This window comes from Ambystoma mexicanum, chromosome 4p (assembly GCF_040938575.1).
Source record: "Ambystoma mexicanum isolate Mex_15411 chromosome 4p, UKY_AmexF1_1, whole genome shotgun sequence".
Taxonomy (NCBI): Eukaryota; Metazoa; Chordata; class Amphibia; order Caudata; family Ambystomatidae; genus Ambystoma; species Ambystoma mexicanum.
In genome coordinates this window covers 843,491,476-843,515,157 of record NC_090927.1, presented here as the reverse complement: position 1 = coordinate 843,515,157, position 23,682 = coordinate 843,491,476, and the positions used below count along the sequence as shown (strand labels likewise).

Sequence of the window (23,682 nt, the reverse complement as noted above, 5' to 3'; positions counted from 1 at the left end):
CTCAATTGCCTTTTAAAACTGCAAGGTCTAGCCGACTAGATGCTTAAAAGTACAAAACTCACTAGGCCCAGAGCCTACGGCCACACCACACTGAATGCGCCTGATCTCGTCTGATCTCAGAAGCTAAGCAGTGTCGGGCCTAGTTAGTACCTGGATGGGAGACCGCCTGGGAATACCAGGTGCTGTAGGCTTTTTTGTACTCCAAGTTCAGGAAGTGAGCCATTTCTCAATTGCCTTTCAAAACTGCAAGGTCTAGCCGACTAGATGCTTAAAAGTACAAAACTCACAAGGCCCAGAGCCTACGGCCACACCACACTGAATGCGCCCGATCTCGTCTGATCTCGGAAGCTAAGCAGTGTCGGGCCTCGTTAGTACCTGGATGGGAGACCGCCTGGGAATACCAGGTGCTGTAGGCTTTTTTGTGCTCCAAGTTCAGGAAGTGAGCCATTTCTCAATTGCCTTTCAAAACTGCAAGGTCTAGCTGACTAGATGCTTAAAAGTACAAAACTCACTAGGCCCAGAGCCTACGGCCACACCACACTGATTGCGCCTGATCTCGGAAGCTAAGCAGTGTTGGGCCTAGTTAGTACCTGGATGGGAGACCACCTGGGAATACCAGGTGCTGTAGGCTTTTTTGTGCTCCAAGTTCAGGAAGTGAGCCATTTCACAATTGCCTTTCAAAACTGCAAGGTCTAGCCGACTAGATGCTTAAAAGTACAAAACTCACTAGGCCCAGAGCCTACGGCCACACCACACTGAATGCGCCCGATCTCGGAAGCTAAGCAGGGTCGGGCCTAGTTAGTACCTGGATGGGAGACTGCCTGGGAATACCAGGTGCTGTAGGCTTTTTAGTGCTCCATGATTAGTAATTGCGCAACTTCTCAATTATTTTTCAAATTTGGTATGTTTCCAAAATAATTGTATCCCGTTTTATAGCGGAAATGTTGGACAACATCATGAGGGCTGGAGCTACCTTTTTACATAGAATTAGCATACAGGTAGTGTGTTCATGGGTAATAAATCGACTTTCACATGTAATGCAGTACAGAGAATATTGAGTCCTTCAAGAGGCATGAAAGAAAACCATTATTGTGTTGATTGTTCTCTCCACCTCCCTGCAACAGACACAGGATGGATGAATTAAAGTTATCCTACCAGACATAGGAGTCCTGAATGGGCCCACCAGTCTTATATATCTCGCCTGATCGAGCCTGATCGAGCGATGAGCGTGGTATCATGTTGCAAGTGGCTGCATGGCTTAGCTTACTAAATGCAAATGCATAAGAGTAATATTCTTAGCATTCCTAGAGCCTACGGCCACACCACACTGAATGCACCTGATCTTGTCTGATCTCGGAAGTTAAGCAGTGTCAGGCCTAGTTAGTACCTGGATGTGAGACCGCCTGGGAATACCAGGTGCTGTAGGCTTTTTTGTGCTCCAAGTTCAGGAAGTGAGCCCTTTCTCAATTGCCTTTTAAAACTGCAAGGTCTAGCCGACTAGATGCTTAAAAGTACAAAACTCACTAGGCCCAGAGCCTACGGCCACACCACACTGAATGCGCCTGATCTCGTCTGATCTCAGAAGCTAAGCAGTGTCGGGCCTAGTTAGTACCTGGATGGGAGACCGCCTGGGAATACCAGGTGCTGTAGGCTTTTTTGTACTCCAAGTTCAGGAAGTGAGCCATTTCTCAATTGCCTTTCAAAACTGCAAGGTCTAGCCGACTAGATGCTTAAAAGTACAAAACTCACAAGGCCTAGAGCCTACGGCCACACCACACTGAATGCGCCCGATCTCGTCTGATCTCGGAAGCTAAGCAGTGTTGGGCCTCGTTAGTACCTGGATGGGAGACCGCCTGGGAATACCAGGTGCTGTAGGCTTTTTTGTGCTCCAAGTTCAGGAAGTGAGCCATTTCTCAATTGCCTTTCAAAACTGCAAGGTCTAGCTGACTAGATGCTTAAAAGTACAAAACTCACTAGGCCCACAGCCTATGGCCACACCACACTGATTGCGCCCGATCTCGTCTGATCTCGGAAACTAAGCAGTGTCGGGCCTAGTTAGTACCTGGATGGGAGACCACCTGGGAATACCAGGTGCTGTAGGCTTTTTTGTGCTCCAAGTTCAGGAAGTGAGCCATTTCACAATTGCCTTTCAAAACTGCAAGGTCTAGCCGACTAGATGCTTAAAAGTACAAAACTCACTAGGCCCAGAGCCTACGGCCACACCACACTGAATGCGCCTGATCTCGGAAGCTAAGCAGGGTCGGGCCTAGTTAGTACCTGGATGGGAGACTGCCTGGGAATACCAGGTGCTGTAGGCTTTTTTGTGCTCCATGATTAGTAATTGCGCAACTTCTCAATTATTTTTCAAATTTGGTATGTTTCCAAAATAATTGTATCCCGTTTTATAGCGGAAATGTTGGACAACATCATGAGGGCTGGAGCTACCTTTTTACATAGAATTAGCATACAGGTAGTGTGTTCATGGGTAATAAATCGACTTTCACATGTAATGCAGTACAGAGAATATTGAGTCCTTCAAGAGGCATGAAAGAAAACCATTATTGTGTTGATTGTTCTCTCCACCTCCCTGCAACAGACACAGGATGGATGAATTAAAGTTATCCTACCAGACATAGGAGTCCTGAATGGGCCCACCAGTCTTATATATCTCGCCTGATCGAGCGATGAGCGTGGTATCATGTTGCAAGTGGCTGCATGGCTTAGCTTACTAAATGCAAATGCATAAGAGTAATATTCTTAGCATTCCTAGAGCCTACGGCCACACCACACTGAATGCACCCGATCTCGTCTGATCTCGGAAGTTAAGCAGTGTCAGGCCTAGTTAGTACCTGGATGGGAGACTGCCTGGGAATACCAGGTGCTGTAGGCTTTTTTGTGCTCCAAGTTCAGGAAGTGAGCCCTTTCTCAATTGCCTTTTAAAACTGCAAGGTCTAGCCGACTAGATGCTTAAAAGTACAAAACTCACTAGGCCCAGAGCCTACGGCCACACCACACTGAATGCGCCTGATCTCGTCTGATCTCAGAAGCTAAGCAGTGTCGGGCCTAGTTAGTACCTGGATGGGAGACCGCCTGGGAATACCAGGTGCTGTAGGCTTTTTTGTACTCCAAGTTCAGGAAGTGAGCCATTTCTCAATTGCCTTTCAAAACTGCAAGGTCTAGCCGACTAGATGCTTAAAAGTACAAAACTCACAAGACCCAGAGCCTACGGCCACACCACACTGAATGCGCCCGATCTCGTCTGATCTCGGAAGCTAAGCAGTGTCGGGCCTCGTTAGTACCTGGATGGGAGACCGCCTGGGAATACCAGGTGCTGTAGGCTTTTTTGTGCTCCAAGTTCAGGAAGTGAGTCATTTCTCAATTGCCTTTCAAAACTGCAAGGTCTAGCCGACTAGATGCTTAAAAGTACAAAACTCACTAGGCCCAGAGCCTACGGCCACACCACACTGAATGCGCCCGATCTCGGAAGCTAAGCAGGGTCGGGCCTAGTTAGTACCTGGATGGGAGACTGCCTGGGAATACCAGGTGCTGTAGGCTTTTTTGTGCTCCATGATTAGTAATTGCGCAACTTCTCAATTATTTTTCAAATTTGGTATGTTTCCAAAATAATTGTATCCCGTTTTATAGCGGAAATGTTGGACAACATCATGAGGGCTGGAGCTACCTTTTTACATAGAATTAGCATACAGGTAGTGTGTTCATGGGTAATAAATCGACTTTCACATGTAATGCAGTACAGAGAATATTGAGTCCTTCAAGAGGCATGAAAGAAAACCATTATTGTGTTGATTGTTCTCTCCACCTCCCTGCAACAGACACAGGATGGATGAATTAAAGTTATCCTACCAGACATAGGAGTCCTGAATGGGCCCACCAGTCTTATATATCTCGCCTGATCGAGCCTGATCGAGCGATGAGCGTGGTATCATGTTGCAAGTGGCTGCATGGCTTAGCTTACTAAATGCAAATGCATAAGAGTAATATTCTTAGCATTCCTAGAGCCTACGGCCACACCACACTGAATGCACCCGATCTCGTCTGATCTCGGAAGTTAAGCAGTGTCAGGCCTAGTTAGTACCTGGATGGGAGACCGCCTGGGAATACCAGGTGCTGTAGGCTTTTTTGTGCTCCAAGTTCAGGAAGTGAGCCCTTTCTCAATTGCCTTTTAAAACTGCAAGGTCTAGCCGACTAGATGCTTAAAAGTACAAAACTCACTAGGCCCAGAGCCTACAGCCACACCACACTGAATGCGCCTGATCTCGTCTGATCTCAGAAGCTAAGCAGTGTCGGGCCTAGTTAGTACCTGGATGGGAGACCGCCTGGGAATACCAGGTGCTGTAGGCTTTTTTGTACTCCAAGTTCAGGAAGTGAGCCATTTCTCAATTGCCTTTCAAAACTGCAAGGTCTAGCCGACTAGATGCTTAAAAGTACAAAACTCACAAGGCCCAGAGCCTACGGCCACACCACACTGAATGCGCCCGATCTCGGAAGCTAAGCAGGGTCGGGCCTAGTTAGTACCTGGATGGGAGACTGCCTGGGAATACCAAGTGCTGTAGGCTTTTTTGTGCTCCATGATTAGTAATTGCGCAACTTCTCAATTATTTTTCAAATTTGGTATGTTTCCAAAATAATTGTATCCCGTTTTATAGCGGAAATGTTGGACAACATCATGAGGGCTGGAGCTACCTTTTTACATAGAATTAGCATACAGGTAGTGTGTTCATGGGTAATAAATCGACTTTCACATGTAATGCAGTACAGAGAATATTGAGTCCTTCAAGAGGCATGAAAGAAAACCATTATTGTGTTGATTGTTCTCTCCACCTCCCTGCAACAGACACAGGATGGATGAATTAAAGTTATCCTACCAGACATAGGAGTCCTGAATGGGCCCACCAGTCTTATATATCTCGCCTGATCGAGCGATGAGCGTGGTATCATGTTGCAAGTGGCTGCATGGCTTAGCTTACTAAATGCAAATGCATAAGAGTAATATTCTTAGCATTCCTAGAGCCTACGGCCACACCACACTGAATGCACCCGATCTCGTCTGATCTCGGAAGTTAAGCAGTGTCAGGCCTAGTTAGTACCTGGATGGGAGACCGCCTGGGAATACCAGGTGCTGTAGGCTTTTTTGTGCTCCAAGTTCAGGAAGTGAGCCCTTTCTCAATTGCCTTTTAAAACTGCAAGGTCTAGCCGACTAGATGCTTAAAAGTACAAAACTCACTGGGCCCAGAGCCTACGGCCACACCACACTGAATGCGCCTGATCTCGTCTGATCTCAGAAGCTAAGCAGTGTCGGGCCTAGTTAGTACCTGGATGGGAGACCGCCTGGGAATACCAGGTGCTGTAGGCTTTTTTGTACTCCAAGTTCAGGAAGTGAGCCATTTCTCAATTGCCTTTCAAAACTGCAAGGTCTAGCCGACTAGATGCTTAAAAGTACAAAACTCACAAGGCCCAGAGCCTACGGCCACACCACACTGAATGCGCCCGATCTCGTCTGATCTCGGAAGCTAAGCAGTGTCGGGCCTAGTTAGTACCTGGATGGGAGACCACCTGGGAATACCAGGTGCTGTAGGCTTTTTTGTGCTCCAAGTTCAGGAAGTGAGCCATTTCACAATTGCCTTTCAAAACTGCAAGGTCTAGCCGACTAGATGCTTAAAAGTACAAAACTCACTAGGCCCAGAGCCTACGGCCACACCACACTGAATGCGCCCGATCTCAGAAGCTAAGCAGGGTCGGGCCTAGTTAGTACCTGGATGGGAGACTGCCTGGGAATACCAGGTGCTGTAGGCTTTTTTTGTGCTCCATGATTAGTAATTGCGCAACTTCTCAATTATTTTTCAAATTTGGTATGTTTCCAAAATAATTGTATCCCGTTTTATAGCGGAAATGTTGGACAACATCATGAGGGCTGGAGCTACCTTTTTACATAGAATTAGCATACAGGTAGTGTGTTCATGGGTAATAAATCGACTTTCACATGTAATGCAGTACAGAGAATATTGAGTCCTTCAAGAGGCATGAAAGAAAACCATTATTGTGTTGATTGTTCTCTCCACCTCCCTGCAACAGACACAGGATGGATGAATTAAAGTTATCCTACCAGACATAGGAGTCCTGAATGGGCCCACCAGTCTTATATATCTCGCCTGATCGAGCCTGATCGAGCGATGAGCGTGGTATCATGTTGCAAGTGGCTGCATGGCTTAGCTTACTAAATGCAAATGCTTAAGAGTAATATTCTTAGCATTCCTAGAGCCTACGGCCACACCACACTGAATGCACCCGATCTCGTCTGATCTCGGAAGTTAAGCAGTGTCAGGCCTAGTTAGTACCTGGATGGGAGACCGCCTGGGAATACCAGGTGCTGTAGGCTTTTTTGTGCTCCAAGTTCAGGAAGTGAGCCCTTTCTCAATTGCCTTTTAAAACTGCAAGGTCTAGCCGACTAGATGCTTAAAAGTACAAAACTCACTAGGCCCAGAGCCTACGGCCACACCACACTGAATGCGCCTGATCTCGTCTGATCTCAGAAGCTAAGCAGTGTCGGGCCTAGTTAGTACCTGGATGGGAGACCGCCTGGGAATACCAGGTGCTGTAGGCTTTTTTGTACTCCAAGTTCAGGAAGTGAGCCATTTCTCAATTGCCTTTCAAAACTGCAAGGTCTAGCCGACTAGATGCTTAAAAGTACAAAACTCACAAGGCCCAGAGCCTACGGCCACACCACACTGAATGCGCCCGATCTCGTCTGATCTCGGAAGCTAAGCAGTGTCGGGCCTCGTTAGTACCTGGATGGGAGACCGCCTGGGAATACCAGGTGCTGTAGGCTTTTTTGTGCTCCAAGTTCAGGAAGTGAGCCATTTCTCAATTGCCTTTCAAAACTGCAAGGTCTAGCTGACTAGATGCTTAAAAGTACAAAACTCACTAGGCCCAGACCCTACTGCCACACCACACTGATTGCGCCCGATCTCGTCTGATCTCGGAAGCTAAGCAGTGTCGGGCCTAGTTAGTACCTGGATGAGAGACCACCTGGGAATACCAGGTGCTGTAGGCTTTTTTGTGCTCCAAGTTCAGGAAGTGAGCCATTTCACAATTGCCTTTCAAAACTGCAAGGTCTAGCCGACTAGATGCTTAAAAGTACAAAGCTCACTAGGCCCAGAGCCTATGGCCACACCACACTGAATGCGCCCGATCTCAGAAGCTAAGCAGGGTCGGGCCTAGTTAGTACCTGGATGGGAGACCGCCTGGGAATACCAGGTGCTGTAGGCTTTTTTGTACTCCAAGTTCAGGAAGTGAGCCATTTCTCAATTGCCTTTCAAAACTGCAAGGTCTAGCCGACTAGATGCTTAAAAGTACAAAACTCACAAGGCCCAGAGCCTACGGCCACACCACACTGAATGCGCCCGATCTCGTCTGATCTCGGAAGCTAAGCAGTGTTGGGCCTCGTTAGTACCTGGATGGGAGACCGCCTGGGAATACCAGGTGCTGTAGGCTTTTTTGTGCTCCAAGTTCAGGAAGTGAGCCATTTCTCAATTGCCTTTCAAAACTGCAAGGTCTAGCTGACTAGATGCTTAAAAGTACAAAACTCACTAGGCCCAGAGCCTATGGCCACACCACACTGATTGCGCCCGATCTCGTCTGATCTCGGAAACTAAGCAGTGTCGGGCCTAGTTAGTACCTGGATGGGAGACCACCTGGGAATACCAGGTGCTGTAGGCTTTTTTGTGCTCCAAGTTCAGGAAGTGAGCCATTTCACAATTGCCTTTCAAAACTGCAAGGTCTAGCCGACTAGATGCTTAAAAGTACAAAACTCACTAGGCCCAGAGCCTACGGCCACACCACACTGAATGCGCCCGATCTCGGAAGCTAAGCAGGGTCGGGCCTAGTTATTACCTGGATGGGAGACTGCCTGGGAATACCAGGTGCTGTAGGCTTTTTTGTGCTCCATGATTAGTAATTGCGCAACTTCTCAATTATTTTTCAAATTTGGTATGTTTCCAAAATAATTGTATCCCGTTTTATAGCGGAAATGTTGGACAACATCATGAGGGCTGGAGCTACCTTTTTACATAGAATTAGCATACAGGTAGTGTGTTCATGGGTAATAAATCGACTTTCACATGTAATGCAGTACAGAGAATATTGAGTCCTTCAAGAGGCATGAAAGAAAACCATTATTGTGTTGATTGTTCTCTCCACCTCCCTGCAACAGACACAGGATGGATGAATTAAAGTTATCCTACCAGACATAGGAGTCCTGAATGGGCCCACCAGTCTTATATATCTCGCCTGATCGAGCCTGATCGAGCGATGAGCGTGGTATCATGTTGCAAGTGGCTGCATGGCTTAGCTTACTAAATGCAAATGCATAAGAGTAATATTCTTAGCATTCCTAGAGCCTACGGCCACACCACACTGAATGCACCTGATCTCGTCTGATCTCAGAAGCTAAGCAGTGTCGGGCCTAGTTAGTACCTGGATGGGAGACCGCCTGGGAATACCAGGTGCTGTAGGCTTTTTTGTACTCCAAGTTCAGGAAGTGAGCCATTTCTCAATTGCCTTTCAAAACTGCAAGGTCTAGCCGACTAGATGCTTAAAAGTACAAAACTCACAAGGCCCAGAGCCTACGGCCACACCACACTGAATGCGCCCGATCTCGTCTGATCTCGGAAGCTAAGCAGTGTTGGGCCTCGTTAGTACCTGGATGGGAGACCGCCTGGGAATACCAGGTGCTGTAGGCTTTTTTGTGCTCCAAGTTCAGGAAGTGAGCCATTTCTCAATTGCCTTTCAAAACTGCAAGGTCTAGCTGACTAGATGCTTAAAAGTACAAAACTCACTAGGCCCAGAGCCTATGGCCACACCACACTGATTGCGCCCGATCTCGTCTGATCTCGGAAGCTAAGCAGTGTCGGGCCTAGTTAGTACCTGGATGGGAGACCACCTGGGAATACCAGGTGCTGTAGGCTTTTTTGTGCTCCAAGTTCAGGAAGTGAGCCATTTCACAATTGCCTTTCAAAACTGCAAGGTCTAGCCGACTAGATGCTTAAAAGTACAAAACTCACTAGGCCCAGAGCCTACGGCCACACCACACTGAATGCGCCCGATCTCGGAAGCTAAGCAGGGTCGGGCCTAGTTATTACCTGGATGGGAGACTGCCTGGGAATACCAGGTGCTGTATGCTTTTTTGTGCTCCATGATTAGTAATTGCGCAACTTCTCAATTATTTTTCAAATTTGGTATGTTTCCAAAATAATTGTATCCCGTTTTATAGCGGAAATGTTGGACAACATCATGAGGGCTGGAGCTACCTTTTTACATAGAATTAGCATACAGGTAGTGTGTTCATGGGTAATAAATCGACTTTCACATGTAATGCAGTACAGAGAATATTGAGTCCTTCAAGAGGCATGAAAGAAAACCATTATTGTGTTGATTGTTCTCTCCACCTCCCTGCAACAGACACAGGATGGATGAATTAAAGTTATCCTACCAGACATAGGAGTCCTGAATGGGCCCACCAGTCTTATATATCTCGCCTGATCGAGCCTGATCGAGCGATGAGCGTGGTATCATGTTGCAAGTGGCTGCATGGCTTAGCTTACTAAATGCAAATGCATAAGAGTAATATTCTTAGCATTCCTAGAGCCTACGGCCACACCACACTGAATGCACCCGATCTCGTCTGATCTTGGAAGTTAAGCAGTGTCAGGCCTAGTTAGTACCTGGATGGGAGACCGCCTGGGAATACCAGGTGCTGTAGGCTTTTTTGTGCTCCAAGTTCAGGAAGTGAGCCCTTTCTCAATTGCCTTTTAAAACTGCAAGGTCTAGCCGACTAGATGCTTAAAAGTACAAAACTCACTAGGCCCAGAGCCTACGGCCACACCACACTGAATGCGCCTGATCTCGTCTGATCTCAGAAGCTAAGCAGTGTCGGGCCTAGTTAGTACCTGGATGGGAGACCGCCTGGGAATACCAGGTGCTGTAGGCTTTTTTGTACTCCAAGTTCAGGAAGTGAGCCATTTCTCAATTGCCTTTCAAAACTGCAAGGTCTAGCCGACTAGATGCTTAAAAGTACAAAACTCACAAGGCCCAGAGCCTACGGCCACACCACACTGAATACGCCCGATCTCGTCTGATCTCGGAAGCTAAGCAGTGTCGGGCCTCGTTAGTACCTGGATGGGAGACCGCCTGGGAATACCAGGTGCTGTAGGCTTTTTTGTGCTCCAAGTTCAGGAAGTGAGCCATTTCTCAATTGCCTTTCAAAACTGCAAGGTCTAGCTGACTAGATGCTTAAAAGTACAAAACTCACTAGGCCCAGAGCCTACTGCCACACCACACTGATTGCGTCTGATCTCGGAAGCTAAGCAGTGTCGGGCCTAGTTAGTACCTGGATGAGAGACCACCTGGGAATACCAGGTGCTGTAGGCTTTTTTGTGCTCCAAGTTCAGGAAGTGAGCAATTTCACAATTGCCTTTCAAAACTGCAAGGTCTAGCCGACTAGATGCTTAAAAGTACAAAACTCACTAGGCCCAGAGCCTACGGCCACACCACACTGAATGCGCCCGATCTCAGAAGCTAAGCAGGGTCGGGCCTAGTTAGTACCTGGATGGGAGACTGCCTGGGAATACCAGGTGCTGTAGGCTTTTTTGTGCTCCATGATTAGTAATTGCGCAACTTCTCAATTATTTTTCAAATTTGGTATGTTTCCAAAATAATTGTATCCCGTTTTATAGCGGAAATGTTGGACAACATCATGAGGGCTGGAGCTACCTTTTTACATAGAATTAGCATACAGGTAGTGTGTTCATGGGTAATAAATCGACTTTCACATGTAATGCAGTACAGAGAATATTGAGTCCTTCAAGAGGCATGAAAGAAAACCATTATTGTGTTGATTGTTCTCTCCACCTCCCTGCAACAGACACAGGATGGATGAATTAAAGTTATCCTACCAGACATAGGAGTCCTGAATGGGCCCACCAGTCTTATATATCTCGCCTGATCGAGCGCTGATCGAGCGATGAGCGTGGTATCATGTTGCAAGTGGCTGCATGGCTTAGCTTACTAAATGCAAATGCATAAGAGTAATATTCTTAGCATTCCTAGAGCCTACGGCCACACCACACTGAATGCACCCGATCTCGTCTGATCTTGGAAGTTAAGCAGTGTCAGGCCTAGTTAGTACCTGGATGGGAGACTGCCTGGGAATACCAGGTGCTGTAGGCTTTTTTGTGCTCCAAGTTCAGGAAGTGAGCCCTTTCTCAATTGCCTTTTAAAACTGCAAGGTCTAGCCGACTAGATGCTTAAAAGTACAAAACTCACTAGGCCCAGAGCCTACGGCCACACCACACTGAATGCGCCTGATCTCGTCTGATCTCAGAAGCTAAGCAGTGTCGGGCCTAGTTAGTACCTGGATGGGAGACCGCCTGGGAATACCAGGTGCTGTAGGCTTTTTTGTACTCCAAGTTCAGGAAGTGAGCCATTTCTCAATTGCCTTTCAAAACTGCAAGGTCTAGCCGACTAGATGCTTAAAAGTACAAAACTCACAAGGCCCAGAGCCTACGGCCACACCACACTGAATGCGCCCGATCTCGTCTGATCTCGGAAGCTAAGCAGTGTCGGGCCTCGTTAGTACCTGGATGGGAGACCGCCTGGGAATACCAGGTGCTGTAGGCTTTTTTGTGCTCCAAGTTCAGGAAGTGAGCCATTTCTCAATTGCCTTTCAAAACTGCAAGGTCTAGCTGACTAGATGCTTAAAAGTACAAAACTCACTAGGCCCAGAGCCTACGGCCACACCACACTGATTGCGCCTGATATCGGAAGCTAAGCAGTGTTGGGCCTAGTTAGTACCTGGATGGGAGACCACCTGGGAATACCAGGTGCTGTAGGCTTTTTTGTGCTCCAAGTTCAGGAAGTGAGCCATTTCACAATTGCCTTTCAAAACTGCAAGGTCTAGCCGACTAGATGCTTAAAAGTACAAAACTCACTAGGCCCAGAGCCTACGGCCACACCACACTGAATGCGCCCGATCTCGGAAGCTAAGCAGGGTCGGGCCTAGTTAGTACCTGGATGGGAGACTGCCTGGGAATACCAGGTGCTGTAGGCTTTTTAGTGCTCCATGATTAGTAATTGCGCAACTTCTCAATTATTTTTCAAATTTGGTATGTTTCCAAAATAATTGTATCCCGTTTTATAGCGGAAATGTTGGACAACATCATGAGGGCTGGAGCTACCTTTTTACATAGAATTAGCATACAGGTAGTGTGTTCATGGGTAATAAATCGACTTTCACATGTAATGCAGTACAGAGAATATTGAGTCCTTCAAGAGGCATGAAAGAAAACCATTATTGTGTTGATTGTTCTCTCCACCTCCCTGCAACAGACACAGGATGGATGAATTAAAGTTATCCTACCAGACATAGGAGTCCTGAATGGGCCCACCAGTCTTATATATCTCGCCTGATCGAGCCTGATCGAGCGATGAGCGTGGTATCATGTTGCAAGTGGCTGCATGGCTTAGCTTACTAAATGCAAATGCATAAGAGTAATATTCTTAGCATTCCTAGAGCCTACGGCCACACCACACTGAATGCACCTGATCTTGTCTGATCTCGGAAGTTAAGCAGTGTCAGGCCTAGTTAGTACCTGGATGTGAGACCGCCTGGGAATACCAGGTGCTGTAGGCTTTTTTGTGCTCCAAGTTCAGGAAGTGAGCCCTTTCTCAATTGCCTTTTAAAACTGCAAGGTCTAGCCGACTAGATGCTTAAAAGTACAAAACTCACTAGGCCCAGAGCCTACGGCCACACCACACTGAATGCGCCTGATCTCGTCTGATCTCAGAAGCTAAGCAGTGTCGGGCCTAGTTAGTACCTGGATGGGAGACCGCCTGGGAATACCAGGTGCTGTAGGCTTTTTTGTACTCCAAGTTCAGGAAGTGAGCCATTTCTCAATTGCCTTTCAAAACTGCAAGGTCTAGCCGACTAGATGCTTAAAAGTACAAAACTCACAAGGCCCAGAGCCTACGGCCACACCACACTGAATGCGCCCGATCTCGTCTGATCTCGGAAGCTAAGCAGTGTTGGGCCTCGTTAGTACCTGGATGGGAGACCGCCTGGGAATACCAGGTGCTGTAGGCTTTTTTGTGCTCCAAGTTCAGGAAGTGAGCCATTTCTCAATTGCCTTTCAAAACTGCAAGGTCTAGCTGACTAGATGCTTAAAAGTACAAAACTCACTAGGCCCACAGCCTATGGCCACACCACACTGATTGCGCCCGATCTCGTCTGATCTCGGAAACTAAGCAGTGTCGGGCCTAGTTAGTACCTGGATGGGAGACCACCTGGGAATACCAGGTGCTGTAGGCTTTTTTGTGCTCCAAGTTCAGGAAGTGAGCCATTTCACAATTGCCTTTCAAAACTGCAAGGTCTAGCCGACTAGATGCTTAAAAGTACAAAACTCACTAGGCCCAGAGCCTACGGCCACACCACACTGAATGCGCCTGATCTCGGAAGCTAAGCAGGGTCGGGCCTAGTTAGTACCTGGATGGGAGACTGCCTGGGAATACCAGGTGCTGTAGGCTTTTTTGTGCTCCATGATTAGTAATTGCGCAACTTCTCAATTATTTTTCAAATTTGGTATGTTTCCAAAATAATTGTATCCCGTTTTATAGCGGAAATGTTGGACAACATCATGAGGGCTGGAGCTACCTTTTTACATAGAATTAGCATACAGGTAGTGTGTTCATGGGTAATAAATCGACTTTCACATGTAATGCAGTACAGAGAATATTGAGTCCTTCAAGAGGCATGAAAGAAAACCATTATTGTGTTGATTGTTCTCTCCACCTCCCTGCAACAGACACAGGATGGATGAATTAAAGTTATCCTACCAGACATAGGAGTCCTGAATGGGCCCACCAGTCTTATATATCTCGCCTGATCGAGCGATGAGCGTGGTATCATGTTGCAAGTGGCTGCATGGCTTAGCTTACTAAATGCAAATGCATAAGAGTAATATTCTTAGCATTCCTAGAGCCTACGGCCACACCACACTGAATGCACCTGATCTCGTCTGATCTCGGAAGTTAAGCAGTGTCAGGCCTAGTTAGTACCTGGATGGGAGACTGCCTGGGAATACCAGGTGCTGTAGGCTTTTTTGTGCTCCAAGTTCAGGAAGTGAGCCCTTTCTCAATTGCCTTTTAAAACTGCAAGGTCTAGCCGACTAGATGCTTAAAAGTACAAAACTCACTAGGCCCAGAGCCTACGGCCACACCACACTGAATGCGCCTGATCTCGTCTGATCTCAGAAGCTAAGCAGTGTCGGGCCTAGTTAGTACCTGGATGGGAGACAGCCTGGGAATACCAGGTGCTGTAGGCTTTTTTGTACTCCAAGTTCAGGAAGTGAGCCATTTCTCAATTGCCTTTCAAAACTGCAAGGTCTAGCCGACTAGATGCTTAAAAGTACAAAACTCACAAGGCCCAGAGCCTACGGCCACACCACACTGAATGCGCCCGATCTCGTCTGATCTCGGAAGCTAAGCAGTGTCGGGCCTCGTTAGTACCTGGATGGGAGACCGCCTGGGAATACCAGGTGCTGTAGGCTTTTTTGTGCTCCAAGTTCAGGAAGTGAGTCATTTCTCAATTGCCTTTCAAAACTGCAAGGTCTAGCCGACTAGATGCTTAAAAGTACAAAACTCACTAGGCCCAGAGCCTACGGCCACACCACACTGAATGCGCCCGATCTCGGAAGCTAAGCAGGGTCGGGCCTAGTTAGTACCTGGATGGGAGACTGCCTGGGAATACCAGGTGCTGTAGGCTTTTTTGTGCTCCATGATTAGTAATTGCGCAACTTCTCAATTATTTTTCAAATTTGGTATGTTTCCAAAATAATTGTATCCCGTTTTATAGCGGAAATGTTGGACAACATCATGAGGGCTGGAGCTACCTTTTTACATAGAATTAGCATACAGGTAGTGTGTTCATGGGTAATAAATCGACTTTCACATGTAATGCAGTACAGAGAATATTGAGTCCTTCAAGAGGCATGAAAGAAAACCATTATTGTGTTGATTGTTCTCTCCACCTCCCTGCAACAGACACAGGATGGATGAATTAAAGTTATCCTACCAGACATAGGAGTCCTGAATGGGCCCACCAGTCTTATATATCTCGCCTGATCGAGCCTGATCGAGCGATGAGCGTGGTATCATGTTGCAAGTGGCTGCATGGCTTAGCTTACTAAATGCAAATGCATAAGAGTAATATTCTTAGCATTCCTAGAGCCTACGGCCACACCACACTGAATGCACCCGATCTCGTCTGATCTCGGAAGTTAAGCAGTGTCAGGCCTAGTTAGTACCTGGATGGGAGACCGCCTGGGAATACCAGGTGCTGTAGGCTTTTTTGTGCTCCAAGTTCAGGAAGTGAGCCCTTTCTCAATTGCCTTTTAAAACTGCAAGGTCTAGCCGACTAGATGCTTAAAAGTACAAAACTCACTAGGCCCAGAGCCTACAGCCACACCACACTGAATGCGCCTGATCTCGTCTGATCTCAGAAGCTAAGCAGTGTCGGGCCTAGTTAGTACCTGGATGGGAGACCGCCTGGGAATACCAGGTGCTGTAGGCTTTTTTGTACTCCAAGTTCAGGAAGTGAGCCATTTCTCAATTGCCTTTCAAAACTGCAAGGTCTAGCCGACTAGATGCTTAAAAGTACAAAACTCACAAGGCCCAGAGCCTACGGCCACACCACACTGAATGCGCCTGATCTCGGAAACTAAGCAGTGTCGGGCCTCGTTAGTACCTGGATGGGAGACCGCCTGGGAATACCAGGTGCTGTAGGCTTTTTTGTGCTCCAAGTTCAGGAAGTGAGCCATTTCTCAATTGCCTTACAAAACTGCAAGGTCTAGCTGACTAGATGCTTAAAAGTACAAAACTCACTAGGCCCAGAGCCTATGGCCACACCACACTGATTGCGCCCGATCTCGTCTGATCTCGGAAGCTAAGCAGTGTCGGGCCTAGTTAGTACCTGGATGGGAGACCACCTGGGAATACCAGGTGCTGTAGGCTTTTTTGTGCTCCAAGTTCAGGAAGTGAGCCATTTCACAATTGCCTTTCAAAACTGCAAGGTCTAGACGACTAGATGCTTAAAAGTACAAAACTCACTAGGCCCAGAGCCTACGGCCACACCACACTGAATGCGCCCGATCTCGGAAGCTAAGCAGGGTCGGGCCTAGTTAGTACCTGGATGGGAGACTGCCTGGGAATACCAAGTGCTGTAGGCTTTTTTGTGCTCCATGATTAGTAATTGCGCAACTTCTCAATTATTTTTCAAATTTGGTATGTTTCCAAAATAATTGTATCCCGTTTTATAGCGGAAATGTTGGACAACATCATGAGGGCTGGAGCTACCTTTTTACATAGAATTAGCATACAGGTAGTGTGTTCATGGGTAATAAATCGACTTTCACATGTAATGCAGTACAGAGAATATTGAGTCCTTCAAGAGGCATGAAAGAAAACCATTATTGTGTTGATTGTTCTCTCCACCTCCCTGCAACAGACACAGGATGGATGAATTAAAGTTATCCTACCAGACATAGGAGTCCTGAATGGGCCCACCAGTCTTATATATCTCGCCTGATCGAGCGATGAGCGTGGTATCATGTTGCAAGTGGCTGCATGGCTTAGCTTACTAAATGCAAATGCATAAGAGTAATATTCTTAGCATTCCTAGAGCCTACGGCCACACCACACTGAATGCACCCGATCTCGTCTGATCTCGGAAGTTAAGCAGTGTCAGGCCTAGTTAGTACCTGGTTGGGAGACCGCCTGGGAATACCAGGTGCTGTAGGCTTTTTTGTGCTCCAAGTTCAGGAAGTGAGCCCTTTCTCAATTGCCTTTTAAAACTGCAAGGTCTAGCCGACTAGATGCTTAAAAGTACAAAACTCACTAGGCCCAGAGCCTACGGCCACACCACACTGAATGCGCCTGATCTCGTCTGATCTCAGAAGCTAAGCAGTGTCGGGCCTAGTTAGTACCTGGATGGGAGACCGCCTGGGAATACCAGGTGCTGTAGGCTTTTTTGTACTCCAAGTTCAGGAAGTGAGCCATTTCTCAATTGCCTTTCAAAACTGCAAGGTCTAGCCGACTAGATGCTTAAAAGTACAAAACTCACAAGGCCCAGAGCCTACGGCCACACCACACTGAATGCGCCCGATCTCGTCTGATCTCGGAAGCTAAGCAGTGTCGGGCCTCGTTAGTACCTGGATGGGAGACCGCCTGGGAATACCAGGTGCTGTAGGCTTTTTTGTGCTCCAAGTTCAGGAAGTGAGCCATTTCTCAATTGCCTTTCAAAACTGCAAGGTCTAGCTGACTAGATGCTTAAAAGTACAAAACTCACTAGGCCCAGAGCCTATGGCCACACCACACTGATTGCGCCCGATCTCGTCTGATCTCGGAAGCTAAGCAGTGTCGGGCCTAGTTAGTACCTGGATGGGAGACCACCTGGGAATACCAGGTGCTGTAGGCTTTTTTGTGCTCCAAGTTCAGGAAGTGAGCCATTTCACAATTGCCTTTCAAAACTGCAAGGTCTAGCCGACTAGATGCTTAAAAGTACAAAACTCACTAGGCCCAGAGCCTACGGCCACACCACACTGAATGCGCCCGATCTCGGAAGCTAAGCAGGGTCGGGCCTAGTTAGTACCTGGATGGGAGACTGCCTGGGAATACCAGGTGCTGTAGGCTTTTTTGTGCTCCATGATTAGTAATTGCGCAACTTCTCAATTATTTTTCAAATTTGGTATGTTTCCAAAATAATTGTATCCCGTTTTATAGCGGAAATGTTGGACAACATCATGAGGGCTGGAGCTACCTTTTTACATAGAATTAGCATACAGGTAGTGTGTTCATGGGTAATAAATCGACTTTCACATGTAATGCAGTACAGAGAATATTGAGTCCTTCAAGAGGCATGAAAGAAAACCATTATTGTGTTGATTGTTCTCTCCACCTCCCTGCAACAGACACAGGATGGATGAATTAAAGTTATCCTACCAGACATAGGAGTCCTGAATGGGCCCACCAGTCTTATATATCTCGCCTGATCGAGCCTGATCGAGCGATGAGCGTGGTATCATGTTGCAAGTGGCTGCATGGCTTAGCTTACTAAATGCAAATGCATAAGAGTAATATTCTTAGCATTCCTAGAGCCTACGGCCACACCACACTGAATGCACCCGATCTCGTCTGATCTCGGAAGTTAAGCAGTGTCAGGCCTAGTTAGTACCTGGATGGGAGACCGCCTGGGAATACCAGGTGCTGTAGGCTTTTTTGTGCTCCAAGTTCAGGAAGTGAGCCATTTCTCAATTGCCTTTCAAAACTGCAAGGTCTAGCCGACTAGATGCTTAAAAGTACAAAACTCACTAGGTCTAGAGCCTACGGCCACACCACACTGAATGCGTCTGATCTCAGAAGCTAAGCAGTGTCGGGCCTAGTTAGTACCTGGATGGGAGACCACCTGGGAATACCAGGTGCTGTAGGCTTTTTTGTACTCCAAGTTCAGGAAGTGAGCCATTTCTCAATTGCCTTTCAAAACTGCAAGGTCTAGCCGACTAGATGCTTAAAAGTACAAAACTCACAAGGCCCAGAGCCTACGGCCACACCACACTGAATGCACCTGATCTCGTCTGATCTCAGAAGCTAAGCAGTGTCGGGCCTAGTTAGTACCTGGATGGGAGACCACCTGGGAATACCAGGTGCTGTAGGCTTTTGTGTACTCCAAGTTCAGGAAGTGAGCCATTTCTCAATTGCCTTTCAAAACTGCAAGGTCTAGCCGACTAGATGCTTAAAAGTACAAAACTCACAAGGCCCAGACCCTACGGCCACACCACACTGAATGCACCCGATCTCGGCTGATCTCGGAAGTTAAGCAGTGTCAGGCCTAGTTAGTACCTGGATGGGAGACCGCCTGGGAATACCAGGTGCTGTAGGCTTTTTTGTGCTCCAAGTTCAGGAAGTGAGCCCTTTCTCAATTGCCTTTTAAAACTGCAAGGTCTAGCCGACTAGATGCTTAAAAGTACAAAACTCACTAGGCCCAGAGCCTACGGCCACACCACACTGAATGCGCCTGATCTCGTCTGATCTCAGAAGCTAAGCAGTGTCGGGCCTAGTTAGTACCTGGATGGGAGACCGCCTGGGAATACCAGGTGCTGTAGGCTTTTTTGTACTCCAAGTTCAGGAAGTGAGCCATTTCTCAATTGCCTTTCAAAACTGCAAGGTCTAGCCGACTAGATGCTTAAAAGTACAAAACTCACAAGGCCCAGAGCCTACGGCCACACCACACTGAATGCGCCCGATCTCGTCTGATCTCGGAAGCTAAGCAGTGTCGGGCCTCGTTAGTACCTGGATGGGAGACTGCCTGGGAATACCAGGTGCTGTAGGCTTTTTTGTGCTCCAAGTTCAGGAAGTGAGCCATTTCTCAATTGCCTTTCAAAACTGCAAGGTCTAGCTGACTAGATGCTTAAAAGTACAAAACTCACTAGGCCCAGAGCCTACGGCCACACCACACTGATTGCGCCCGATCTCGTCTGATCTCGGAAGCTAAGCAGTGTCGGGCCTAGTTAGTACCTGGATGGGAGACCACCTGGGAATACCAGGTGCTGTAGGCTTTTTTGTGCTCCAAGTTCAGGAAGTGAGCCATTTCACAATTGCCTTTCAAAACTGCAAGGTCTAGCCGACTAGATGCTTAAAAGTACAAAACTCACTAGGTCTAGAGCCTACGGCCACACCACACTGAATGCGCCTGATCTCGTCTGATCTCAGAAGCTAAGCAGTGTCGGGCCTCGTTAGTACCTGGATGGGAGACCGCCTGGGAATACCAGGTGCTGTAGGTTTTTGGTGCTCCAAGTTCAGGAAGTGAGCCATTTCTCAATTGCCTTTCAAAACTGCAAGGTCTAGCTGACTAGATGCTTAAAAGTACAAAACTCACTAGGCCCAGAGCCTACGGCCACACCACACTGATTGCGCCCGATCTCGTCTGATCTCGGAAGCTAAGCAGTGTCGGGCCTAGTTAGTACCTGGATGGGAGACCACCTGGGAATACCAGGTGCTGTAGGCTTTTTTGTGCTCCAAGTTCAGGAAGTGAGCCATTTCACAATTGCCTTTCAAAACTGCAAGGTCTAGCCGACTAGATGCTTAAAAGTACAAAACTCACTAGGCCCAGAGCCTACGGCCACACCACACTGAATGCGCCCGATCTCGGAAGCTAAGCAGGGTCGGGCCTAGTTAGTACCTGGATGGGAGACTGCCTGGGAATACCAGGTGCTGTAGGCTTTTTTGTGCTCCATGATTAGTAATTGCGCAACTTCTCAATTATTTTTCAAATTTGGTATGTTTCCAAAATAATTGTATCCCGTTTTATAGCGGAAATGTTGGACAACATCATGAGGGCTGGAGCTACCTTTTTACATAGAATTAGCATACAGGTAGTGTGTTCATGGGTAATAAATCGACTTTCACATGTAATGCAGTACAGAGAATATTGAGTCCTTCAAGAGGCATGAAAGAAAACCATTATTGTGTTGATTGTTCTCTCCACCTCCCTGCAACAGACACAGGATGGATGAATTAAAGTTATCCTACCAGACATAGGAGTCCTGAATGGGCCCACCAGTCTTATATATCTCGCCTGATCGAGCCTGATCGAGCGATGAGCGTGGTATCATGTTGCAAGTGGCTGCATGGCTTAGCTTACTAAATGCAAATGCATAAGAGTAATATTCTTAGCATTCCTAGAGCCTACGGCCACACCACACTGAATGCACCCGATCTCGTCTGATCTCAGAAGTTAAGCAGTGTCAGGCCTAGTTAGTACCTGGATGGGAGACTGCCTGGGAATACCAGGTGCTGTAGGCTTTTTTGTGCTCCAAGTTCAGGAAGTGAGCCCTTTCTCAATTGCCTTTTAAAACTGCAAGGTCTAGCCGACTAGATGCTTAAAAGTACAAAACTCACTAGGCCCAGAGCCTACGGCCACACCACACTGAATGCGCCCGATCTCGTCTGATCTCAGAAGCTAAGCAGTGTCAGGCCTAGTTAGTACCTGGATGGGAGACCGCCTGGGAATACCAGGTGCTGTAGGCTTTTTTGTACTCCAAGTTCAGGAAGTGAGCCATTTCTCAATTGCCTTTCAAAACTGCAAGGTCTAGCCGACTAGATGCTTAAAAGTACAAAACTCACTAGGTCTAGAGCCTACGGCCACACCACACTGAATGCGCCTGATCTCGTCTGATCTCAGAAACTAAGCAGTGTCGGGCCTAGTTAGTACCTGGATGGGAGACCACCTGGGAATACCAGGTGCTGTAGGCTTTTTTGTACTCCAAGTTCAGGAAGTGAGCCATTTCTCAATTGCCTTTCAAAACTGCAAGGTCTAGCCGACTAGATGCTTAAAAGTACAAAACTCACAAGGCCCAGAGCCTACGGCCACACCACACTGAATGCGCCCGATCTCGTCTGATCTCGGAAGCTAAGCAGTGTCGGGCCTCGTTAGTACCTGGATGGGAGACCACCTGGGAATACCAGGTGCTGTAGGCTTTTTTGTGCTCCAAGTTCAGGAAGTGAGCCATTTCTCAATTGCCTTTCAAAACTGCAAGGTCTAGCTGACTAGATGCTTAAAAGTACAAAACTCACTAAGCCCAGAGCCTACGGCCACACCACACTGATTGCGCCCGATCTCGTCTGATCTCGGAAGCTAAGCAGTGTCGGGCCTAGTTAGTACCTGGATGGGAGACCGCCTGGGAATACCAGGTGCTGTAGGCTTTTTTGTACTCCAAGTTCAGGAAGTGAGCCATTTCTCAATTGCCTTTCAAAACTGCAAGGTCTAGCCGACTAGATGCTTAAAAGTACAAAACTCACAAGGCCCAGACCCTACGGCCACACCACACTGAATGCGCCCGATCTCGTCTGATCTCGGAAGCTAAGCAGTGTCGGGCCTCGTTAGTACCTGGATGGGAGACCGCCTGGGAATACCAGGTGCTGTAGGCTTTTTTGTGCTCCAAGTTCAGGAAGTGAGCCATTTCTCAATTGCCTTTCAAAACTGCAAGGCCTAGCTGACTAGATGCTTAAAAGTACAAAACTCACTAGGCCCAGAGCCTACGGCCACACCACACTGATTGCGTCTGATCTCGGAAGCTAAGCAGTGTCGGGCCTAGTTAGTACCTGGATGGGAGACCACCTGGGAATACCAGGTGCTGTAGGCTTTTTTGTGCTCCAAGTTCAGGAAGTGAGCCATTTCACAATTGCCTTTCAAAACTGCAAGGTCTAGCCGACTAGATGCTTAAAAGTACAAAACTCACTAAGCCCAGAGCCTACGGCCACACCACACTGAATGCGCCCGATCTCATCTGATCTCAGAAGCTAAGCAGTGTCGGGCCTAGTTAGTACCTGGATGGCAGACCGCCTGGGAATACCAGGTGCTGTAGGCTTTTTTGTGCTCCAAGTTCAGGAAGTGAGCCATTTCACAATTGCCTTTCAAAACTGCAAGGTCTAGCCGACTAGATGCTTAAAAGTACAAAACTCACTAGGCCCAGAGCCTACGGCCACACCACACTGAATGCGCCCGATCTCGGAAGCTAAGCAGGGTCGGGCCTAGTTAGTACCTGGATGGGATTCCGCCTGGGAATACCAGGTGCTGTAGGCTTTTTTGTGCTCCAAGTTCAGGAAGTGAGCCATTTCTCAATTGCCTTTCAAAACTGCAAGGTCTAGCTGACTAGATGCTTAAAAGTACAAAACTCACTAGGCCCTGAGCCTACGGCCACACCACACTGATTGCGCCCGATCTCGTCTGATCTCGGAAGCTAAGCAGTGTCGGGCCTAGTTAGTACCTGGATGGGAGACCACCTGGGAATACCAGGTGCTGTAGGCTTTTTTGTGCTCCAAGTTCAGGAAGTGAGCCATTTCACAATTGCCTTTCAAAACTGCAAGGTCTAGCCGACTAGATGCTTAAAAGTACAAAACTCACTAGGCCCAGAGCCTACGGCCACACCACACTGAATGCGCCCGATCTCGGAAGCTAAGCAGGGTCGGGCCTAGTTAGTACCTGGATGGGAGACTGCCTGGGAATACCAGGTGCTGTAGGCTTTTTTGTGCTCCATGATTAGTAATTGCGCAACTTCTCAATTATTTTTCAAATTTGGTATGTTTCCAAAATAATTGTATCCCGTTTTATAGCGGAAATGTTGGACAACATCATGAGGGCTGGAGCTACCTTTTTACATAGAATTAGCATACAGGTAGTGTGTTCATGGGTAATAAATCGACTTTCACATGTAATGCAGTACAGAGAATATTGAGTCCTTCAAGAGGCATGAAAGAAAACCATTATTGTGTTGATTGTTCTCTCCACCTCCCTGCAACAGACACAGGATGGATGAATTAAAGTTATCCTACCAGACATAGGAGTCCTGAATGGGCCCACCAGTCTTATATATCTCGCCTGATCGAGCCTGATCGAGCGATGAGCGTGGTATCATGTTGCAAGTGGCTGCATGGCTTAGCTTACTAAATGCAAATGCATAAGAGTAATATTCTTAGCATTCCTAGAGCCTACGGCCACACCACACTGAATGCACCCGATCTCGTCTGATCTCGGAAGTTAAGCAGTGTCAGGCCTAGTTA

General features: G+C 47.5%; 57 non-coding genes and 26 pseudogenes across 57 annotated transcripts in view; all 83 read left to right on the top strand.

Annotated features, from left to right (window-relative positions):
• The first annotated feature begins 72 nt into the window (after positions 1-72).
• Positions 73-191, top strand: LOC138464801 (5S ribosomal RNA). The gene has a single exon (XR_011267378.1). It is a non-coding gene; the product is annotated as a 5S ribosomal RNA (ribosomal RNA).
• A 106-nt stretch (positions 192-297) lies between these two features.
• On the top strand, positions 298-416 carry LOC138461972 (5S ribosomal RNA). The gene has a single exon (XR_011264576.1). It is a non-coding gene; the product is annotated as a 5S ribosomal RNA (ribosomal RNA).
• Positions 417-522: 106 nt separating this feature from the next.
• Positions 523-631, top strand: LOC138456054 (5S ribosomal RNA; annotated as a pseudogene).
• Positions 632-737: 106 nt separating this feature from the next.
• Positions 738-846, top strand: LOC138456715 (5S ribosomal RNA; annotated as a pseudogene).
• A 463-nt stretch (positions 847-1,309) lies between these two features.
• LOC138455600 (5S ribosomal RNA) lies at positions 1,310-1,428 on the top strand (annotated as a pseudogene).
• Positions 1,429-1,534: 106 nt separating this feature from the next.
• Positions 1,535-1,653, top strand: LOC138464789 (5S ribosomal RNA). The gene has a single exon (XR_011267366.1). It is a non-coding gene; the product is annotated as a 5S ribosomal RNA (ribosomal RNA).
• Positions 1,654-1,759: 106 nt separating this feature from the next.
• On the top strand, positions 1,760-1,878 carry LOC138461166 (5S ribosomal RNA). Its single transcript, XR_011263799.1, has one exon. It is a non-coding gene; the product is annotated as a 5S ribosomal RNA (ribosomal RNA).
• Positions 1,879-1,984: 106 nt separating this feature from the next.
• LOC138465277 (5S ribosomal RNA) lies at positions 1,985-2,103 on the top strand. Its single transcript, XR_011267851.1, has one exon. It is a non-coding gene; the product is annotated as a 5S ribosomal RNA (ribosomal RNA).
• Positions 2,104-2,209: 106 nt separating this feature from the next.
• Positions 2,210-2,318, top strand: LOC138458014 (5S ribosomal RNA; annotated as a pseudogene).
• A 453-nt stretch (positions 2,319-2,771) lies between these two features.
• On the top strand, positions 2,772-2,890 carry LOC138463385 (5S ribosomal RNA). The gene has a single exon (XR_011265972.1). It is a non-coding gene; the product is annotated as a 5S ribosomal RNA (ribosomal RNA).
• A 106-nt stretch (positions 2,891-2,996) lies between these two features.
• Positions 2,997-3,115, top strand: LOC138464777 (5S ribosomal RNA). Its single transcript, XR_011267354.1, has one exon. It is a non-coding gene; the product is annotated as a 5S ribosomal RNA (ribosomal RNA).
• Positions 3,116-3,221: 106 nt separating this feature from the next.
• On the top strand, positions 3,222-3,340 carry LOC138461971 (5S ribosomal RNA). The gene has a single exon (XR_011264575.1). It is a non-coding gene; the product is annotated as a 5S ribosomal RNA (ribosomal RNA).
• Positions 3,341-3,446: 106 nt separating this feature from the next.
• Positions 3,447-3,555, top strand: LOC138456714 (5S ribosomal RNA; annotated as a pseudogene).
• A 463-nt stretch (positions 3,556-4,018) lies between these two features.
• Positions 4,019-4,137, top strand: LOC138461277 (5S ribosomal RNA). Its single transcript, XR_011263901.1, has one exon. It is a non-coding gene; the product is annotated as a 5S ribosomal RNA (ribosomal RNA).
• A 106-nt stretch (positions 4,138-4,243) lies between these two features.
• LOC138459038 (5S ribosomal RNA) lies at positions 4,244-4,362 on the top strand. The gene has a single exon (XR_011262524.1). It is a non-coding gene; the product is annotated as a 5S ribosomal RNA (ribosomal RNA).
• Positions 4,363-4,468: 106 nt separating this feature from the next.
• On the top strand, positions 4,469-4,577 carry LOC138458582 (5S ribosomal RNA; annotated as a pseudogene).
• A 453-nt stretch (positions 4,578-5,030) lies between these two features.
• LOC138461276 (5S ribosomal RNA) lies at positions 5,031-5,149 on the top strand. Its single transcript, XR_011263900.1, has one exon. It is a non-coding gene; the product is annotated as a 5S ribosomal RNA (ribosomal RNA).
• A 106-nt stretch (positions 5,150-5,255) lies between these two features.
• Positions 5,256-5,374, top strand: LOC138464765 (5S ribosomal RNA). The gene has a single exon (XR_011267341.1). It is a non-coding gene; the product is annotated as a 5S ribosomal RNA (ribosomal RNA).
• A 106-nt stretch (positions 5,375-5,480) lies between these two features.
• LOC138460606 (5S ribosomal RNA) lies at positions 5,481-5,599 on the top strand. Its single transcript, XR_011263284.1, has one exon. It is a non-coding gene; the product is annotated as a 5S ribosomal RNA (ribosomal RNA).
• A 106-nt stretch (positions 5,600-5,705) lies between these two features.
• Positions 5,706-5,814, top strand: LOC138458522 (5S ribosomal RNA; annotated as a pseudogene).
• A 464-nt stretch (positions 5,815-6,278) lies between these two features.
• On the top strand, positions 6,279-6,397 carry LOC138461275 (5S ribosomal RNA). Its single transcript, XR_011263899.1, has one exon. It is a non-coding gene; the product is annotated as a 5S ribosomal RNA (ribosomal RNA).
• A 106-nt stretch (positions 6,398-6,503) lies between these two features.
• Positions 6,504-6,622, top strand: LOC138464752 (5S ribosomal RNA). Its single transcript, XR_011267329.1, has one exon. It is a non-coding gene; the product is annotated as a 5S ribosomal RNA (ribosomal RNA).
• A 106-nt stretch (positions 6,623-6,728) lies between these two features.
• LOC138461970 (5S ribosomal RNA) lies at positions 6,729-6,847 on the top strand. Its single transcript, XR_011264574.1, has one exon. It is a non-coding gene; the product is annotated as a 5S ribosomal RNA (ribosomal RNA).
• A 106-nt stretch (positions 6,848-6,953) lies between these two features.
• LOC138455457 (5S ribosomal RNA) lies at positions 6,954-7,072 on the top strand (annotated as a pseudogene).
• A 106-nt stretch (positions 7,073-7,178) lies between these two features.
• Positions 7,179-7,287, top strand: LOC138458093 (5S ribosomal RNA; annotated as a pseudogene).
• Positions 7,288-7,393: 106 nt separating this feature from the next.
• LOC138461165 (5S ribosomal RNA) lies at positions 7,394-7,512 on the top strand. The gene has a single exon (XR_011263798.1). It is a non-coding gene; the product is annotated as a 5S ribosomal RNA (ribosomal RNA).
• Positions 7,513-7,618: 106 nt separating this feature from the next.
• On the top strand, positions 7,619-7,737 carry LOC138465276 (5S ribosomal RNA). Its single transcript, XR_011267850.1, has one exon. It is a non-coding gene; the product is annotated as a 5S ribosomal RNA (ribosomal RNA).
• Positions 7,738-7,843: 106 nt separating this feature from the next.
• On the top strand, positions 7,844-7,952 carry LOC138458611 (5S ribosomal RNA; annotated as a pseudogene).
• A 463-nt stretch (positions 7,953-8,415) lies between these two features.
• LOC138460931 (5S ribosomal RNA) lies at positions 8,416-8,534 on the top strand. The gene has a single exon (XR_011263583.1). It is a non-coding gene; the product is annotated as a 5S ribosomal RNA (ribosomal RNA).
• Positions 8,535-8,640: 106 nt separating this feature from the next.
• Positions 8,641-8,759, top strand: LOC138461164 (5S ribosomal RNA). Its single transcript, XR_011263797.1, has one exon. It is a non-coding gene; the product is annotated as a 5S ribosomal RNA (ribosomal RNA).
• A 106-nt stretch (positions 8,760-8,865) lies between these two features.
• Positions 8,866-8,984, top strand: LOC138461886 (5S ribosomal RNA). Its single transcript, XR_011264492.1, has one exon. It is a non-coding gene; the product is annotated as a 5S ribosomal RNA (ribosomal RNA).
• Positions 8,985-9,090: 106 nt separating this feature from the next.
• Positions 9,091-9,199, top strand: LOC138459353 (5S ribosomal RNA; annotated as a pseudogene).
• Positions 9,200-9,662: 463 nt separating this feature from the next.
• LOC138463552 (5S ribosomal RNA) lies at positions 9,663-9,781 on the top strand. The gene has a single exon (XR_011266139.1). It is a non-coding gene; the product is annotated as a 5S ribosomal RNA (ribosomal RNA).
• Positions 9,782-9,887: 106 nt separating this feature from the next.
• On the top strand, positions 9,888-10,006 carry LOC138464740 (5S ribosomal RNA). Its single transcript, XR_011267317.1, has one exon. It is a non-coding gene; the product is annotated as a 5S ribosomal RNA (ribosomal RNA).
• Positions 10,007-10,112: 106 nt separating this feature from the next.
• On the top strand, positions 10,113-10,231 carry LOC138462699 (5S ribosomal RNA). Its single transcript, XR_011265294.1, has one exon. It is a non-coding gene; the product is annotated as a 5S ribosomal RNA (ribosomal RNA).
• Positions 10,232-10,337: 106 nt separating this feature from the next.
• LOC138459501 (5S ribosomal RNA) lies at positions 10,338-10,446 on the top strand (annotated as a pseudogene).
• A 106-nt stretch (positions 10,447-10,552) lies between these two features.
• On the top strand, positions 10,553-10,661 carry LOC138458521 (5S ribosomal RNA; annotated as a pseudogene).
• Positions 10,662-11,125: 464 nt separating this feature from the next.
• On the top strand, positions 11,126-11,244 carry LOC138454324 (5S ribosomal RNA). The gene has a single exon (XR_011261006.1). It is a non-coding gene; the product is annotated as a 5S ribosomal RNA (ribosomal RNA).
• A 106-nt stretch (positions 11,245-11,350) lies between these two features.
• On the top strand, positions 11,351-11,469 carry LOC138464726 (5S ribosomal RNA). Its single transcript, XR_011267304.1, has one exon. It is a non-coding gene; the product is annotated as a 5S ribosomal RNA (ribosomal RNA).
• A 106-nt stretch (positions 11,470-11,575) lies between these two features.
• Positions 11,576-11,694, top strand: LOC138461969 (5S ribosomal RNA). The gene has a single exon (XR_011264573.1). It is a non-coding gene; the product is annotated as a 5S ribosomal RNA (ribosomal RNA).
• A 106-nt stretch (positions 11,695-11,800) lies between these two features.
• Positions 11,801-11,909, top strand: LOC138456505 (5S ribosomal RNA; annotated as a pseudogene).
• A 106-nt stretch (positions 11,910-12,015) lies between these two features.
• Positions 12,016-12,124, top strand: LOC138456713 (5S ribosomal RNA; annotated as a pseudogene).
• Positions 12,125-12,587: 463 nt separating this feature from the next.
• LOC138455599 (5S ribosomal RNA) lies at positions 12,588-12,706 on the top strand (annotated as a pseudogene).
• A 106-nt stretch (positions 12,707-12,812) lies between these two features.
• Positions 12,813-12,931, top strand: LOC138464714 (5S ribosomal RNA). Its single transcript, XR_011267292.1, has one exon. It is a non-coding gene; the product is annotated as a 5S ribosomal RNA (ribosomal RNA).
• A 106-nt stretch (positions 12,932-13,037) lies between these two features.
• Positions 13,038-13,156, top strand: LOC138461163 (5S ribosomal RNA). The gene has a single exon (XR_011263796.1). It is a non-coding gene; the product is annotated as a 5S ribosomal RNA (ribosomal RNA).
• A 106-nt stretch (positions 13,157-13,262) lies between these two features.
• Positions 13,263-13,381, top strand: LOC138465275 (5S ribosomal RNA). Its single transcript, XR_011267849.1, has one exon. It is a non-coding gene; the product is annotated as a 5S ribosomal RNA (ribosomal RNA).
• A 106-nt stretch (positions 13,382-13,487) lies between these two features.
• On the top strand, positions 13,488-13,596 carry LOC138458013 (5S ribosomal RNA; annotated as a pseudogene).
• Positions 13,597-14,049: 453 nt separating this feature from the next.
• On the top strand, positions 14,050-14,168 carry LOC138453954 (5S ribosomal RNA). The gene has a single exon (XR_011260652.1). It is a non-coding gene; the product is annotated as a 5S ribosomal RNA (ribosomal RNA).
• A 106-nt stretch (positions 14,169-14,274) lies between these two features.
• LOC138453889 (5S ribosomal RNA) lies at positions 14,275-14,393 on the top strand. Its single transcript, XR_011260590.1, has one exon. It is a non-coding gene; the product is annotated as a 5S ribosomal RNA (ribosomal RNA).
• A 106-nt stretch (positions 14,394-14,499) lies between these two features.
• On the top strand, positions 14,500-14,618 carry LOC138461968 (5S ribosomal RNA). Its single transcript, XR_011264572.1, has one exon. It is a non-coding gene; the product is annotated as a 5S ribosomal RNA (ribosomal RNA).
• A 106-nt stretch (positions 14,619-14,724) lies between these two features.
• On the top strand, positions 14,725-14,833 carry LOC138456712 (5S ribosomal RNA; annotated as a pseudogene).
• Positions 14,834-15,296: 463 nt separating this feature from the next.
• Positions 15,297-15,415, top strand: LOC138461274 (5S ribosomal RNA). Its single transcript, XR_011263898.1, has one exon. It is a non-coding gene; the product is annotated as a 5S ribosomal RNA (ribosomal RNA).
• A 106-nt stretch (positions 15,416-15,521) lies between these two features.
• Positions 15,522-15,640, top strand: LOC138459026 (5S ribosomal RNA). The gene has a single exon (XR_011262521.1). It is a non-coding gene; the product is annotated as a 5S ribosomal RNA (ribosomal RNA).
• A 106-nt stretch (positions 15,641-15,746) lies between these two features.
• On the top strand, positions 15,747-15,855 carry LOC138458197 (5S ribosomal RNA; annotated as a pseudogene).
• Positions 15,856-15,961: 106 nt separating this feature from the next.
• On the top strand, positions 15,962-16,080 carry LOC138461885 (5S ribosomal RNA). Its single transcript, XR_011264491.1, has one exon. It is a non-coding gene; the product is annotated as a 5S ribosomal RNA (ribosomal RNA).
• Positions 16,081-16,186: 106 nt separating this feature from the next.
• LOC138458580 (5S ribosomal RNA) lies at positions 16,187-16,295 on the top strand (annotated as a pseudogene).
• A 453-nt stretch (positions 16,296-16,748) lies between these two features.
• Positions 16,749-16,867, top strand: LOC138462672 (5S ribosomal RNA). Its single transcript, XR_011265266.1, has one exon. It is a non-coding gene; the product is annotated as a 5S ribosomal RNA (ribosomal RNA).
• A 106-nt stretch (positions 16,868-16,973) lies between these two features.
• On the top strand, positions 16,974-17,092 carry LOC138464702 (5S ribosomal RNA). Its single transcript, XR_011267280.1, has one exon. It is a non-coding gene; the product is annotated as a 5S ribosomal RNA (ribosomal RNA).
• A 106-nt stretch (positions 17,093-17,198) lies between these two features.
• Positions 17,199-17,317, top strand: LOC138461967 (5S ribosomal RNA). The gene has a single exon (XR_011264571.1). It is a non-coding gene; the product is annotated as a 5S ribosomal RNA (ribosomal RNA).
• Positions 17,318-17,423: 106 nt separating this feature from the next.
• LOC138461884 (5S ribosomal RNA) lies at positions 17,424-17,542 on the top strand. Its single transcript, XR_011264490.1, has one exon. It is a non-coding gene; the product is annotated as a 5S ribosomal RNA (ribosomal RNA).
• Positions 17,543-17,648: 106 nt separating this feature from the next.
• LOC138456711 (5S ribosomal RNA) lies at positions 17,649-17,757 on the top strand (annotated as a pseudogene).
• A 463-nt stretch (positions 17,758-18,220) lies between these two features.
• LOC138461273 (5S ribosomal RNA) lies at positions 18,221-18,339 on the top strand. Its single transcript, XR_011263897.1, has one exon. It is a non-coding gene; the product is annotated as a 5S ribosomal RNA (ribosomal RNA).
• Positions 18,340-18,445: 106 nt separating this feature from the next.
• On the top strand, positions 18,446-18,554 carry LOC138456213 (5S ribosomal RNA; annotated as a pseudogene).
• A 106-nt stretch (positions 18,555-18,660) lies between these two features.
• On the top strand, positions 18,661-18,779 carry LOC138455588 (5S ribosomal RNA). Its single transcript, XR_011262012.1, has one exon. It is a non-coding gene; the product is annotated as a 5S ribosomal RNA (ribosomal RNA).
• Positions 18,780-18,885: 106 nt separating this feature from the next.
• Positions 18,886-19,004, top strand: LOC138454948 (5S ribosomal RNA). The gene has a single exon (XR_011261603.1). It is a non-coding gene; the product is annotated as a 5S ribosomal RNA (ribosomal RNA).
• A 106-nt stretch (positions 19,005-19,110) lies between these two features.
• Positions 19,111-19,229, top strand: LOC138464690 (5S ribosomal RNA). The gene has a single exon (XR_011267268.1). It is a non-coding gene; the product is annotated as a 5S ribosomal RNA (ribosomal RNA).
• A 106-nt stretch (positions 19,230-19,335) lies between these two features.
• Positions 19,336-19,454, top strand: LOC138464615 (5S ribosomal RNA). Its single transcript, XR_011267193.1, has one exon. It is a non-coding gene; the product is annotated as a 5S ribosomal RNA (ribosomal RNA).
• A 106-nt stretch (positions 19,455-19,560) lies between these two features.
• On the top strand, positions 19,561-19,679 carry LOC138459906 (5S ribosomal RNA). Its single transcript, XR_011262685.1, has one exon. It is a non-coding gene; the product is annotated as a 5S ribosomal RNA (ribosomal RNA).
• A 106-nt stretch (positions 19,680-19,785) lies between these two features.
• On the top strand, positions 19,786-19,904 carry LOC138463837 (5S ribosomal RNA). Its single transcript, XR_011266422.1, has one exon. It is a non-coding gene; the product is annotated as a 5S ribosomal RNA (ribosomal RNA).
• Positions 19,905-20,009: 105 nt separating this feature from the next.
• LOC138459905 (5S ribosomal RNA) lies at positions 20,010-20,128 on the top strand. The gene has a single exon (XR_011262684.1). It is a non-coding gene; the product is annotated as a 5S ribosomal RNA (ribosomal RNA).
• Positions 20,129-20,234: 106 nt separating this feature from the next.
• On the top strand, positions 20,235-20,343 carry LOC138456710 (5S ribosomal RNA; annotated as a pseudogene).
• Positions 20,344-20,806: 463 nt separating this feature from the next.
• On the top strand, positions 20,807-20,925 carry LOC138454680 (5S ribosomal RNA). The gene has a single exon (XR_011261347.1). It is a non-coding gene; the product is annotated as a 5S ribosomal RNA (ribosomal RNA).
• A 106-nt stretch (positions 20,926-21,031) lies between these two features.
• LOC138454554 (5S ribosomal RNA) lies at positions 21,032-21,150 on the top strand. Its single transcript, XR_011261226.1, has one exon. It is a non-coding gene; the product is annotated as a 5S ribosomal RNA (ribosomal RNA).
• Positions 21,151-21,256: 106 nt separating this feature from the next.
• On the top strand, positions 21,257-21,375 carry LOC138463325 (5S ribosomal RNA). Its single transcript, XR_011265911.1, has one exon. It is a non-coding gene; the product is annotated as a 5S ribosomal RNA (ribosomal RNA).
• A 106-nt stretch (positions 21,376-21,481) lies between these two features.
• Positions 21,482-21,600, top strand: LOC138461814 (5S ribosomal RNA). Its single transcript, XR_011264420.1, has one exon. It is a non-coding gene; the product is annotated as a 5S ribosomal RNA (ribosomal RNA).
• A 106-nt stretch (positions 21,601-21,706) lies between these two features.
• On the top strand, positions 21,707-21,825 carry LOC138461004 (5S ribosomal RNA). Its single transcript, XR_011263651.1, has one exon. It is a non-coding gene; the product is annotated as a 5S ribosomal RNA (ribosomal RNA).
• A 106-nt stretch (positions 21,826-21,931) lies between these two features.
• LOC138465089 (5S ribosomal RNA) lies at positions 21,932-22,050 on the top strand. Its single transcript, XR_011267665.1, has one exon. It is a non-coding gene; the product is annotated as a 5S ribosomal RNA (ribosomal RNA).
• Positions 22,051-22,156: 106 nt separating this feature from the next.
• Positions 22,157-22,265, top strand: LOC138457514 (5S ribosomal RNA; annotated as a pseudogene).
• Positions 22,266-22,371: 106 nt separating this feature from the next.
• On the top strand, positions 22,372-22,490 carry LOC138453843 (5S ribosomal RNA). Its single transcript, XR_011260546.1, has one exon. It is a non-coding gene; the product is annotated as a 5S ribosomal RNA (ribosomal RNA).
• A 106-nt stretch (positions 22,491-22,596) lies between these two features.
• Positions 22,597-22,705, top strand: LOC138457651 (5S ribosomal RNA; annotated as a pseudogene).
• Positions 22,706-22,811: 106 nt separating this feature from the next.
• On the top strand, positions 22,812-22,930 carry LOC138459903 (5S ribosomal RNA). Its single transcript, XR_011262683.1, has one exon. It is a non-coding gene; the product is annotated as a 5S ribosomal RNA (ribosomal RNA).
• Positions 22,931-23,036: 106 nt separating this feature from the next.
• LOC138456709 (5S ribosomal RNA) lies at positions 23,037-23,145 on the top strand (annotated as a pseudogene).
• Positions 23,146-23,608: 463 nt separating this feature from the next.
• LOC138461272 (5S ribosomal RNA) overlaps positions 23,609-23,682 on the top strand; it is a 119-nt gene continuing 45 nt past the window's right edge. The window contains exon 1 of the ribosomal RNA XR_011263896.1: positions 23,609-23,682. This exon is cut by the window's right edge and continues 45 nt beyond it. This is a non-coding gene — a ribosomal RNA (5S ribosomal RNA).